Raw genomic sequence first — 13,932 nt, forward strand, 5'->3', positions numbered from 1 at the left:
CAAGATACAGGACACACAATTCTTCTACCTTGATAAACTCTTTTACAACACCTAAATACAAACAATTCAAATTTTCAGGATTATAAGATATTTTTTAAGATAAGCATTGCTAATAATGAAGTAAATTACGAATAATTTCCAGGGATTGACTTCTTATTCGTTGGCTCGACAATTTTGGGGTCTTTTATTGAATTTTGATTGGTTGGATCATTTAGTTGAGTGTCCAAACAATGTTTCCTGAAAAAAATAAATATTGTTTTTCTTTATAACAATTTATGAAATCACAAAAAATAATAAAATCATGAAATACTTTTACTTACTGTTTTCCACATTCTTTTCTGGATAGCTCATCAAAGGTTATTCTAATATAAAAAAAAAGTAGTATTCATTAGGCTTAACATGTACATTTTTTAAACAACTTTTCCATGAAAAATTATATGCCCATCCTCAGAAAAATTATAATTTTAAATTATGTATTTTTTTTGGATAATTAGGAGTTGTCACTTAAACTTGCAGAGCATGTAAACATTTTTTGTTGCAAACGTTTTATAATTATTAAAAAAAGTTAAAAAAATTGTATAATAAACAGGTAGACCAAAGACTACTAAAAAATCTAACATTATTTCCTTAGATAGCGCCATCTGAGAGATTTTAGCGGAAAATAATTTGTTACCATCAAACATTTAGTTAGCATTCTTGATAATTTCATACTTTCATAGTTCTGATATCATAGCTAATATAGTGTTTACCGCTTTGAGAAGAATTGCTGGAGTAATTCTGGACATTCCCCACATGTTTCTCCAGGACAACAATCACGGGTCTGCCATTCCTAAACAATTAATAACATTACTAATGTTATTGCCACAAATCAGGGAGTAAGTAAGGGGACAATGGGCAATTAATTTAATTTACAAGTTTTCTCTGAATGGCCATGAAATCCAGATTTATCTAGAAAATTTGAAGAAAATTGTAAAGAGTGTGTTAAATAGATTTTAAAAATTATAAAATAAGAAAAAAGTTCTGAGAAAAAAGCATTCGTTCAAAAAATAGATTACCAGTACATCAGACTGATTTAACCATTCTAAAATTAATTACTCGAAAAATCTTACTGGATTCGTTCACCCAATATTTCTAGATTTTAAAATGCCACTAAATACAAGAAATAAATTTAAAGGTTCTTAGATTGTTTATTACGCAACTATTACAATAAAGTTTTTATCTCTGAAATGATATTTTTGGAGAAAAAGAAATTGTTAAAACCAGCCATCTCATAACACATTTTTCTGTATGCTATATTCAAAACTAACTCAGCGAGTTAGCGGCAATGATACGCTAGTACCCAACGGCAGTCAGAACCTGCTAAATTCTTGCACATTCCCTTTAAGCCAGTACCCAAAGTCTGAGACTCCATGAATTCAATATTCGATTCATTGTCCCCTCCCTTACCCCCTGGCCACAAATACTCTATATTATTTCTGGCTTAGATAGAAAAATATTTGATGTCCTAATGATCCTTGTATCTATTAACTTATGTCTAACCTATTCACGCTTGGTTTTTTATTAAATGAATAAGTTAGGGTACAATGTTTGGCACTTTCGATATAAGTAAATGATAATAAAAAACCCATAGAATGCGATAATAACTTCAGAAAAATCGAAGAAAATAGTTTTAATACTTAATTAACGTTTTTAAGTTTTTCTTCAAAAAGTTTAGATAAGATGCCTTTAAAAGTCGTCTATGATTTTGTCAGGGATAAAAATGTAACTTTAAAATAAGAATTACAACATATTTTTTCAATTAGTACAAAGTAAAATTTTGAACATTTTATTGATCAGTATATTTTTTAAAATGTGAAGTAGAAACCTGAATATTTTATCATGAAAATTGTGTTATGATTTGATTGTCTGCTAGATTACAAGAAAAAAGATACTGACAGTACTTGTTGGTTCTTTAAAAATAATTAGGTAGATTACTTTCAGAACCCCTCTTTTTGCAACGTTATTTCAATAGAACAGAGCCGTAGTCTTAGTGTACTCAATATCTAGACAGCCAACCATTGTTTTAGAATTGTTCAATTTTTTTAACTTCTGATAAAAACAGAATTAATGGTATTTTTGTAAATATTATACCTCCAAGAAATGGCTATACTTCCCAATCATATGTTGTGTGATATTTAAGAGGAATTATTTTGATATAATGTCATTAAAATATTCGTTAAAAAAAGTGCTATTCTAGCTTATACTTTACATTTTAATGTGTATGATAATTCAAATAAAAGATAATGAAGATTTATATTATATTTAATTGTTATAATTATAAAGAAAAACCTGGAAACAGTAAAAAACTGACTTTATTTTATTGACGTAGGGAAAATTTTGTCAAATATTTGAATAAAAAAACACTATAAAACAAAATAAATTATTTTTAATATAGTCACAAAAAGGCTTAATGAGTTTAGGAAATATTTCATTCACTAATCATGTCATTTAAACTCTATTACACAGAATACATTGTAAAAAGATGTTCTCGTTTTAATTTTAAGTAATTTGAAATGCATTTTAATACCTTTTAATGATTTATTTTTTGAAACATCTTTTTATAAAATGTTATTGATTTTTGAAGTTATATGTTACAATGTTTTTAAATTTTGTTAACATTTTGTTTTAAATGTAGAAAATTGGTAATTCTAAACATTCAAAAAATGATTTTATTAAATTTTCATCACTTAAATTGCATGTTTGATGAAATTTTCAACTGATAATTCAAGAAAAATCGTTTAAGTTTTATTATATTTTACTTTGAAATGTTAAAAAAATATAATTATTGTCAAAAATGTGGAAGTTATACTTTCCTCAAAAAAAGACCTAAAACATGCAAATTAACACGTGTAATGAGATTTTTTTTCTTTCAGGTTTAATTTTAAGTAATTATTGATATTTTTTGTAAAAAGGATTTTATATAAAAAGTTTTAAAACATCGAGTTATGTAGTGGTTCTAAAAAAGGTTGCGAATTTATGCAATTTTCTTGCAAAAAAAATTTTCTAGGATTTTAAAAATAGCAAAGGGTGTTATTAGACGTACTTACAGATACAATTGCAAAGTCATTTTGGCCAAACACTAAAATAAAGTTTTGACATCTGAGGGTCCAACCGTGTATTGTTATAACCAAGCCTTTTTAAAGCTGTAACTCACAGAATTGTATAATTTTGGACTATATTAACAACGGTATTTGTTCTATTTTTAAAATAAAATTTAATGCAAATGATTAAATTTGAATCACCTGATTTCGACTAACAGTTATGTTTAGGTCTCCAATACAGTCAGTGATGATAGAACTCTAAATAATTAAAATGTTTAGAAAATATTGTATAATAGGCATATTGTAAAAATAAATAAAGTTTACCTGTGAAATGCTATTGCTAGTAGACTCATAACTTCCTATGCGGTTAGTTTGACTGTGTGTAGCTTTTGGATGACTGTTTGGTTTATTGTATGTAGGACTTGAAGTTGGTCTTGGTGTATACGTAAGTCTTGATGTTGGTCTAGATATGTATATAGGTCTTGAAGTTGGTCTAGGTATGTATGAAGGTCTTGAAGTTGGTCTAGGTATGTATGTAGGTCTAGGTTTGGTTTTAATGTATTGCTTGTATGCATTTACTGCAAAAGTAATACCAGCTGCATGAAACATAAAAGGTAAATTAACACACAATTCTAAAAGTGAACTACTAAAATTCAACCTAAAATAATAAAATTCTTAAAGTAACAAACTTATTTTTGCAATTTAAAATTATTTAACTGTGTGTTAATTGTTAAATTCCATTACATTAGGTAAATACTAAGGGTTTTAGAGCAGTTCATGTCATTTCTATTATTTAATCAACTTTTATATTGTATCATCTTTGTCGGTGAACTTAATTTAGTAGGAATATCCTGTATTTATTTTGCCCTATCAAGGACTGTGTTTGTTTCATGAAAAATAAAATAATGCCTTTTGTAAATAGTTTCTGAATCGTTTTTTTACCAAGTTCTTTGTCGGGGAAGAACAATCTATCTCTTTTTCTTGTCATTATAGAAAAAAAAATTGAAAATAAGAAATTCGACCCCTATCACTTGAAAGGACAACCGCCAACCTCCAGATTTCAGGATGTAGTTAAATACTTGTTAAAGATAAAAATGCTACAAATACAATATCTACTAGATACATTGTCATAATGAACTTTATAAAATAATGATTCAGAAATTCTATTTACAAAATCCATTATTTTACTTTTAATAACACAAACACAGTCCTTGATAGGGCAAAATAAATACAGGACTTACATACAAATTTAAGTTTACCAACAAAGATAACACGATATAAAAGTTATTTAAATAATAAAAATGACATTTTTAAAAGATTTATTTGTTCATTTTCCTTATTAACAATGAACAATAATTTCTTTAAATTGCATTGGTTAGTGTAAATATAAACAAAAACAAAAAAATAACTTACATAACCACCAGCATTTTTTGGAGCAGTTGGTGCAATTGAATCCTAAATAATATAATTAATAGTTCCATTTTAAAATATAATCTCTATATATTCAAGTGTTTTAAAAATACTTTAAAGGCAAACAAAAACAAAAAATTTAGTAAGATATACATATTTAATTTCTAAATAATCTAATATATTATTAACAATTTCATATTGATTTATTAGTTTGAGGCTCCTATAGTGACAAAAATATTTATTTATAATATAAAATTTCCAGTGTCAAACAATTTCAAATTTTACATTTTGTACACAATGACTAGGTCGCAAAAAATTTCAGAAACATAAAACAATTTGATGTATCCAATGGTCCAATAGGATATATCAAAGAAATAATTTGGCTGACACTTCCAATAACCATGTCCAACATTAAAAGGAATGCGTTGATTAAAAGACAGTCAATTCTAACAGATGGTCCAGCTCCTTTAAAATGCAAAATATGTCATGGTCAAAAGGCAGCTCTAAGATAAGCAACTACAACCACTAATTATACAATTTATAAAAAAAAACATTTGCATATAAGTATACATTTTTTTCCTCAAATTATGGGTGGATAAAGTCTCACTTTGCCCTGGAATTTTTAATTAAAATACTTACACAATATCTAATTCCATTGTACGTTTCACACCCTCCCTCTGCCAGAAATTGGTTGTTTGGCCTGTCTATAGTTTCCAGAAATTGGTTGTTTGGCCTGTCTATAGTTTCCAAAAATTGGTTAAGGATTCCAGAACCCAATCTAATGAAATAAATTTGATATTTAAGATTACTTCCTTTAAATTTTTTTTTATTTTATATTGAAACTAAATAATGTCACGTGTTCAACTCCCATAACTGATATCCATAATTTATGCATGTTCGAATAGTTCTAACGACTTCAAACTTCACATTATGATTCATATAATATTTAGGTACGATTTAGAAAGAGTAGAACAAGGATGACAACATCCATAAGTAGCGAAGCACAAAAAATCATGGATGGGAATACGTACAAGTAGATTGAAAGTGTATTTATTAAAATCAAGAATAGATTTATTGGAGAAAATAAACACATATTTTGTATAATGATGACGGTCAAAGTAAATTACATAAAAGATGCTCATAACAATGGGAAAAATTATTTTGATACTGATATCCAAAAAAAGTTTTAAAATTGAACCAAAAACACCAAGGATATGGGAAAATATGTAAAACATACAAAAATAGCCAAAAACCTGCTTAAAGGCAGTCTGACCGCCATGGTTGTATTCTTAAAAAGACAGGAAATTCAATTTTTATTACCTTAACCTAAAAAATTGGAAAATTGGACTAAATACATCAGATATATGGAAAAATAAGGGAAAAATTTAAAAATAGCCAAAAACCTGCAAAAAGGCATTCTGACCGTCATGGTTGTTTTCTTTAAACGACAGGAAATTTAATTTTGATATATACAACTGGACAAAATTTGGAAATCGGACCATAAACACCAAAGGTATGGAGAAAAATGTGAAAAATACTAAAATAGCCTAAAACCTGCTTAAAGGCAGTCTGACCGTCATAGCTGTTTTCTTTAAACGACAGGAAATTCAATTTTTATATCTATAACTGAAAAAATTTTGGAAATCGGACCATAAACACCAAAGATATGGAGAAAAATACAAAAATAGCCTAAAACCTGCAAAAAAGCGGCCCGACCGCCATTGATGTTTTATAGTTAATTTTGCTCCTTAATAATGGGAATGTTGTCAAAAAATTTCAGCCTTTTATCTTTTATAGGAGCCGAGTAAATCACGTTTCCCCCAAACTAAGACGGACAGACAGACGGACATACAGACGGACATTTCAAATTATAGAGTAGCTTCGCTACTAAAAAGTCAACACATTCATTTATGCATGTTTTAAAAAAACTTTTAAAAAATTTTTATGTTATGTTATTCTCCTTTCCATCTGATATTTTTAGTAGTTATTCCAAGACAAAATATTTCAAGCACTTTTATGATTAAGCCTTTAAACAGTATAATGCATTAAGCAATTTTGACAAATTTTTTAGTAAACCTGTCAATTAATATTTAGCTCATTAACTGCTGACAATACAGTTCTGTTAATATTTGTTTTTCTTATATCTGATTTTGAAGCTTCGCTTTTATGAATGTAATGTCATCCTATTTTATGATAAAAATAATAGCTTACTGGTTTAGATCTGTTAGTCGAATCTGTTGGCATTCAGAAACTACAAAAAGTTGCAGGGACCTAATGTAAAATTACTTTAATATATACCTAGCTATGTAAAGGTAAAAATTTAATCGTCAAAATATTGCAAGAAAAGTGCGACAATACATTTTCTATTACATATATAAATTTGCTTTGGTGTTATTAATTTTCAGAAATAAAAAGTATACTAAAATGAAAAAAGATTTCATAACGTATAAGACAACAATGTTCTGAAGACATAAGAATCCCAGACTTTTTTAAATGCAGACCCTAAGAAGTGTAGAATACATAAAACTTACCAACTAAGAAGTATAATTTTGCTTAAAATCATTTTAGTTCTATAAATAATAGATAAATTCAGTATGATATCTTTATATTATAAGTAACAATTAAGTAATATTTTTTTACTTTTTCATTAAAAAAAATTGGGGGTAAACTTAGTAGACTTAACCACACATCACCTTTTCCTTCCCCCCTCACACACACACACTTTACCCAAAGCTTCTAGTGGCCTCTCAGGGCGTTACCGCTAGTTCGTACTATAGACAGAACACTTTACATGTTAACCGTCTAAAGTATTGGTTTAAACTGCGGATAGACATAGTACGTGCTTAGGGGTAAAAAGAAATCAGATGAAACAAGTATAACAATATTAATAAGTAGCACAACTTAAAAATATAAAAGATTTAGAAAACCCAAACAAACAGATAGAGTAAGAAAAATGGTAGATGCTTATAATTAGGAGAATCTTCTTTCGTAATAAATCAAGAAGCCAATTTTATATAGAAGAAGAAATTATGCAATTGGACAAGCTTACATTTGATTGGGTTATTTTATTGTTTCTAATCATTATGATTTTAAAATCAAGAGTAAAGTAATTTATTATAAAATATTATATAAATATTGCAGATTTTTAGTAAATATAATAGAGTTGATACGCTTTTCTTATTCTAACCAATTTGCGCACTGGAGTGCGTTTTAGGAAGCAAATCTACTCTACAATAACTATTTATTAGACTTTGAAAAATATTAAGGAGGGGTAATTTTTTCTTGGGCGGGTTCTCTAGGGAGGATAGCGGTTAGAGAGATCCTTCGGTACAAACAGACAGAGAGAAATCCTGCTACTTTTATGCAAGGATTACATGAACTCAATGTCTTTCACGAAATTTTGTTGCATTATTTAGGCACTCTTGGTAAGAGGGGAGGGGGGGGGGGAGATAGCTTTTAAAAGAATTTCTCTAGGGAGGGTATTGGTAACCTCCCCAAAATAGTTGTAAACCTTCACTGGACCCATATAGAGGTAAAGGTCCAGCGGTTAGCGAGATCCTTTTGTACACAAAGACAGACATCCTGTTACTTTTAAATATTGGATTAATATCAGCCTGCGTATGCTACGCTAATTATGAGGTTGTTCTTGTTAAATTACAAGGTTATCCTTAGGCTAACTTTCTAATTTAGATTTTAAAATTTGGGGAATACCCTAAATAAAAAACTTTAACATATGGAATTGGAAATATTAATAGTATATTGTATTTTAGTATAGAATCTTTTCTGTAATTCGAAATGTCCGTCTCTCTATGTGATAGACAGCTGTTGTTTTTTTTGGTAAGATTCCCTATATCATTGACCATTGCACATCAATTTGCCGGCCATTGTATTATCCCTGACAAATTCCTATTGTTTATTTTCACTTAAAATTTTTTTCATAGCAAAACAAACAAATGCAATGATACGATAATTAACATTTTTAATTTTGTGTTTGATTATTTTTGGAATCTGGTTCAGTTCACGGTATTATAATCGATTATTTCCAACAACAAAAACTATGGACTTTAAAGGCTGCCTGCTGCCAACCTGCTAAACGTAATATCGTCATAATAAGGACTATAATAATATTGAATAGCCAAGATCCAATAATGCACATTACGAGCTTGACTGAAGAAAACGAGCGCAAAATAAGTCAAAATAAGTTTCACGCATTTATATACGCTGCGAGAAAACTATGCATTATAAATATATACCAATTTAATTTTTTTATGCCTTGTTTTGTCGGATACAATGAAGTGCAAATACAGGGTGTTTTTATTTAATGGAACAAAAGTATTGCTTTATTTGACCCACTTACAATTGACATAGGTTATCTCATTTTCTTCATTAATGTAAGGCATTTTGTAACAAAAAAAATATTTTATGGTTTTAAACAACATTCATAAATGCGAAGCTCTGAAACGGTAGGACAGACGAACATTAAATCTTGTGTCAGAGTGTCATAACTGAATATGCAAAACATAAATATAAAAGTTTTAACGAAATTATATGTAAATTTGGTGCAAAACTTCAATCGAATTATTATATCTCATAAAAATTTGTTGTTTAAAAAGTTAAAATGGACTCATGGACATTCTTGTAACAGCTGCTACGCTTGTTAAATCGTACCTAACTACTACAGAACGCTAAATACAATTTCTTGACTTTGCTGAGTCACCAAATATAGATATAATAGACCAATCTTGAATGTTATAGTGTCTAGAAAGCCATTGGCATAACAAAGAGAAAACTCTTAAGGATTTAGGGTCTATATCTCACCTAGCTCCCATCAATAGGGCGAAAGTGATACGAGTTGATACGAGAAAAATCAGTCACCTTAAAACTGCATCCAACTGTAATTTAAAATTAACTGGATATTCCAAAAAGGTCGTCTTTATTAGATCTTTTTTTCGAAATTATTGTCTTATACCATAATTTGAATATTCGATCACCAAACCCTCCTACCTTATTTTTTTAATTAAATTGAAAATAAGGAGGGTTATTTTTCGTTTGTTTATTTTTGTTTGTTTTGGTTATATTGGGTACAGGAAATACGTAGGGTTTAGACACATCAGGTATTGACCCCAAATGGATAGGAGCCCCCTCAGGAATCAAGCATTGTATAACTACCTCTCTTTGAATCAATTTATTTCTAAAATAAGAGAGGTGAAGGGGGGGGGGGGTCCGTGCTCGCACAGCCACTAGTTTTAAATTAGCATAGAATTATTTGTTTTAATATAAAATCACGAAACTTCGAAATATATTTTTGTACTAATTGTTTCTGGATATACTCTATTTGATTCAGATACGATAATTTATGTTTTTATAAGGTTGCTTTATAAATTAACAAGTACTTTCTTATCAAACACTAGTGGCAATGCCCCTAGATGCCTCTAGAGGCACTTAAAGAAGGTGTTCTAACTATTTTAATTTGAAAAAGAAATGTAAAAATATTTTTAAATTTTTTTTAGGGGGGGGGGTATCTTTTTTTCTAGGGGCGATTTTTCTGGGGGTTGGGTTATAGACCTTCCCCGGACATATGTAAAGCTTCACTTTAATGAATAACTATAGCGGTTCAACGATAAGCAAGATATTCCGGTACAGACAAACTAATAAAAATCCTGGTACTTTTATATAGGATAGAGTACAATATTATCAAATATTTTTGGAATTAATAATGATAATGATTTAATATACCCTTTTAATGTTTAATTTAAGTTATTACATATCTATTGCAGTGATATTGCAATAAATTCAATGCATTACAGTTCACTTGCAAATTCTTGTTTAATTAAGATATTTCAAAAACTAAGTTATTATTGGTTATTAACAGCTTTTAAAGAAAATTCAAAATAGTTATAATTATTGCAATAAAGCGGTATCATTAACTGCATTATAAAATTCTTTTGTTTAAGAAATAAATGTATAATAATAGATGCATAATTCAGACACCTACCTGCTCCAAGTGGCAGAGATCATTTTTGCCTGCTGGCAAATTGAGTTTTGTTCTTTTGTTTAGAACCCTAAGGGGACAGTTATAAATAGCTCATGTTCCTTCTTTTCTATTAATTAGAAGATTATGATGCATTGACTACTTATTAATTGCATTTATTTTTAACATATGTACTGCAATGTTTGGTCATTTATATACATATATTTATTTTTAATTTATTGATTTGTTGATTGCTCACTATGATGGATTATTTTCGCTGGTCATTTCCGCCTTTTAAATGGCTTCATGCAAAATTTTGTTTGATTTATTGCAACAATATGAATCGTACAGGCATAGCTTTGAGCAGTGGTGTGCGATAGGGGGGGGGGGGTAGGCAATGCCTACCTTAAAATTGCAATTGGAAAGGCCTGCTTTCCCTTTTATTCTATACCTAATGGTTTCACATTCCCCTGATGAATTGCCGTGCACGCCACTGTCTTTAAGTATAAATTTCAAATTGAAACAAGTAAGGAAAAGTAATTTATGAACCTAGTAAAAGTATCTGACTCTGATTATGACGTAAAAAGAAAATTAGCCAATAAAAGGAAACTATAAATTTTACCATTGGTCAATTACAGTGTACACTGGCCTCTCATTGGCTATTTTTTACGTCATAATCAGAGTCAGACACTTTTACTAGGTTCGTAATTTATTTATCACCTACAATCCTTTATCAAAATCTGATAATAACATCATAAGACATATATAAAGCTTGCATAAAATAGAGAACCTAATAGTTTCAGTGATTATTATGATTTAAAGCTTCAGACAAAAATATAAAAGTAACAGAATGTGCGTGTTTCTATTTTGCAGAATCTCCTTGTAACTCTTGTAGGACTACTACAAGTTTTTTTAGTATTTTGAGTGTTTTTACCCCCTCTTCTTCCAAACCTTCGAATACAGATCCCTTGTATGCTGGGGCCAAAGCAGTCAGTAACATTTAATGCAAAATTTAAAAAAGCTTATTAGTTTATGCACTGATTCATTATTTTGTACATTAATTGTATTTTTTTTATAATTAGAAAAGCTGTGTATTCTGTCAGTTAGAAGATTTATATTTATTTTCTTTTTTTCCTTTGTTTCTATTAATATAACAAGCGGCTCTTCGCCCCCAAGAGGCCTCTAGGTGGGGGGAATTAAATGTAGGGTAAATTTCTTTTGGGATGGACGTGGTAACCTTCCCCCCCCCCCAAAAAAAAAAAAATAAAAATAGTTATAAAACTTACCAAGATCTATGAGAACTCGAGAAGCTATACTGTAAAAGAGAACTATATCGGATGATCGGTTACCAAGATCCTTTGGTACACATAGTTAGACTGACACACAGACAGACAATATGTTACTTTTATATAAGGATAACTTTCGGCAATTTACCCAAGACAATTTCAACATGTATATTTCCCAGTCTATGTGGGAACTAGCAGCAATGTCCCTAGCATCTAGGGGGATCTGTATTCAACAGACTGGGGCTATAAAAATAGCTTAAAACCATATAAAGATGAAAACGTAATAGACTAAAACCATCACTGGATCTATGTGACGCATACCTAAAATAGAAAATTTAATCAGTTCAGTAGTTATCGAGATTTAAGCTTCAGACAGAAAAAACCTTACTATTTTATATAATAGGATATAATTGTTTGAAATTGCATATTGAAAATTGGTCAGATACCAATATGCATATTTTATATTCTTTATATTTAAAAATTTGTTACCTAATGAATAAAAACTTCAGAAAAGTTATATCTGATCATTTTACAAAAAAATCAGAGATTGCAAAATTTTGAGTAGGGAATTTCTAGTGATTTATTTAAATACCTGCCAAAAAAAAATGTTTAGCATTCTCTTTTCATCTTGTTAGTTTAATTAGCTGTGCTTTTTGGCTGTTATTGGTACTGGTAGAATTAGTAAAAACTTATTTCAAAGTTAAGTAAAAGATTTTTTATTAAAATGTATAGACAGACTCAATTGTTAACAAAATTTTATTCTAAAAAGTTAAATTGTGATTTTGTAAATATATTTGCAGTAATCATACAAAAATACATATTAATGAAATAGGTATCTGTTACAATGAAAAAGTAGATCTATTTATCAAACTAGCGGCTTCGCCCCTAGCCTCAATTTTTCGTATTTTAGATTTAAAGAAAATTTAAAAAAAAATATTTTAATTTTTTTTTTTGGGGGGGGGGTTGGGGGTGTCCCAACCCCCAAGAAAATAGTTATAGACCTTCTCTGGACCTATGAGAAGCTACTAAGTAAAGGAGAACCCGATCGGTTCAGCGGTTAGCGAGATCCTTTTGTAGTTTACAATAATACAATACAAGAAGCTAATTAGCTACGCTCAGAAATAAAATTGAAAATCATTATGGTCAGTGTCACACCAATGCATTTAAGTGGAATTTGTAAAGGGAATAATATTCAGAGGAAAAAAATGAAATGACAAATTTAATAGGGTTCTTAAAAAATAATACAGAGAATCAAAATAACAGTAAAATGATAGAGCTGGCATGAGCGATATGTAAATCTTCCAAACGGCGGGGAACCTGTTCCTAATTTGTATGGGGTCTTTAAAATCTGTTAATGACAACGGAAATATACATAAACACTGAACAGAAAGCAATTTGCTAGCAAACGAAAAGGGTCTCCACTAGGGGACAGGGAGTAGCTGAATTATACATAGATTATACTTACACATTTATTGAACTAATCAATTATATATGGTTGATCAGCAATTTGAAAAAAAACTCTCCCTCTTAATTTGGCCAGGTCTCAACTTGCCAAGCAAGTACAGAACCCTTCTTCCTTTTAATATATTTATAAATTGAAATTAAGGTCGTAAGTTCGAAAAAAAAACGAAATAGTTACAAATGTAGAGCCCGTACATTTTTTTCTTAGATTCTTTATCCTGCAAAAAAATGCCATCATAAATTATTCCTTGATGAGTGATCTACTGTTTTCTATGCAGACAGACAGACCAACTCACAGTATACAATACTTAGCTTAGCTTATTGAACTCTGAATGTATTACTTAGTTTTCTCGGGGCATCATTGTGGTTTCTTAATGGAATCATAGACTTCCAAGGTTGGCGGTAAAGGGTTTATTATCCCCCCTCAAACTTTGAAAAATCCTCCTTTTTTATCCCTCCAAAATATTTAATATACATTAAATTAACCCCCTCAAATCTTTGAAACTCCTCATTTTACCCTCCTCAAAATAGAAAGCTTGGATGTCCCAAAGGAACGATCTTTTTTCAACATCGTCACATCTAGTAGTTAAGCAAAAATTTCTTCAACAGGAAAGATTTGCTATTTAAAGATTATTTTTGGTACTTTTGTATTTTAAATAAGGCATGCCTTTTTCTTTGCAAATTTTCTTTTTATGGCCGTTTGCTGTTTTGTGTTAAAACAATG

At 29.4% G+C, this 13,932-nt stretch overlaps 2 long non-coding RNA genes across 2 annotated transcripts; both read right to left on the reverse strand.

Moving 5' to 3' along the window:
- Positions 1–316: 316 nt before the first annotated feature.
- On the reverse strand, positions 317–3,678 carry LOC145331592 (uncharacterized). The gene is made up of 4 exons (XR_013883797.1): positions 3,405–3,678; positions 3,282–3,338; positions 750–829; positions 317–362 (listed from the first exon to the last, which is right to left on the reverse strand). It is a non-coding gene; the product is annotated as an uncharacterized LOC145331592 (long non-coding RNA).
- Positions 3,679–5,160: 1,482 nt separating this feature from the next.
- On the reverse strand, positions 5,161–7,065 carry LOC145332600 (uncharacterized). The gene is made up of 3 exons (XR_013884231.1): positions 7,022–7,065; positions 6,702–6,761; positions 5,161–5,268 (listed from the first exon to the last, which is right to left on the reverse strand). It is a non-coding gene; the product is annotated as an uncharacterized LOC145332600 (long non-coding RNA).
- Between the last annotated feature and the right edge of the window lie 6,867 nt (positions 7,066–13,932).

The sequence above is a fragment of the Acartia tonsa genome, chromosome 11 (genome assembly GCF_053477335.1).
Source record: "Acartia tonsa isolate MP-2025a chromosome 11, ASM5347733v1, whole genome shotgun sequence".
Lineage (NCBI taxonomy): Eukaryota > Metazoa > Arthropoda > Copepoda > Calanoida > Acartiidae > Acartia > Acartia tonsa.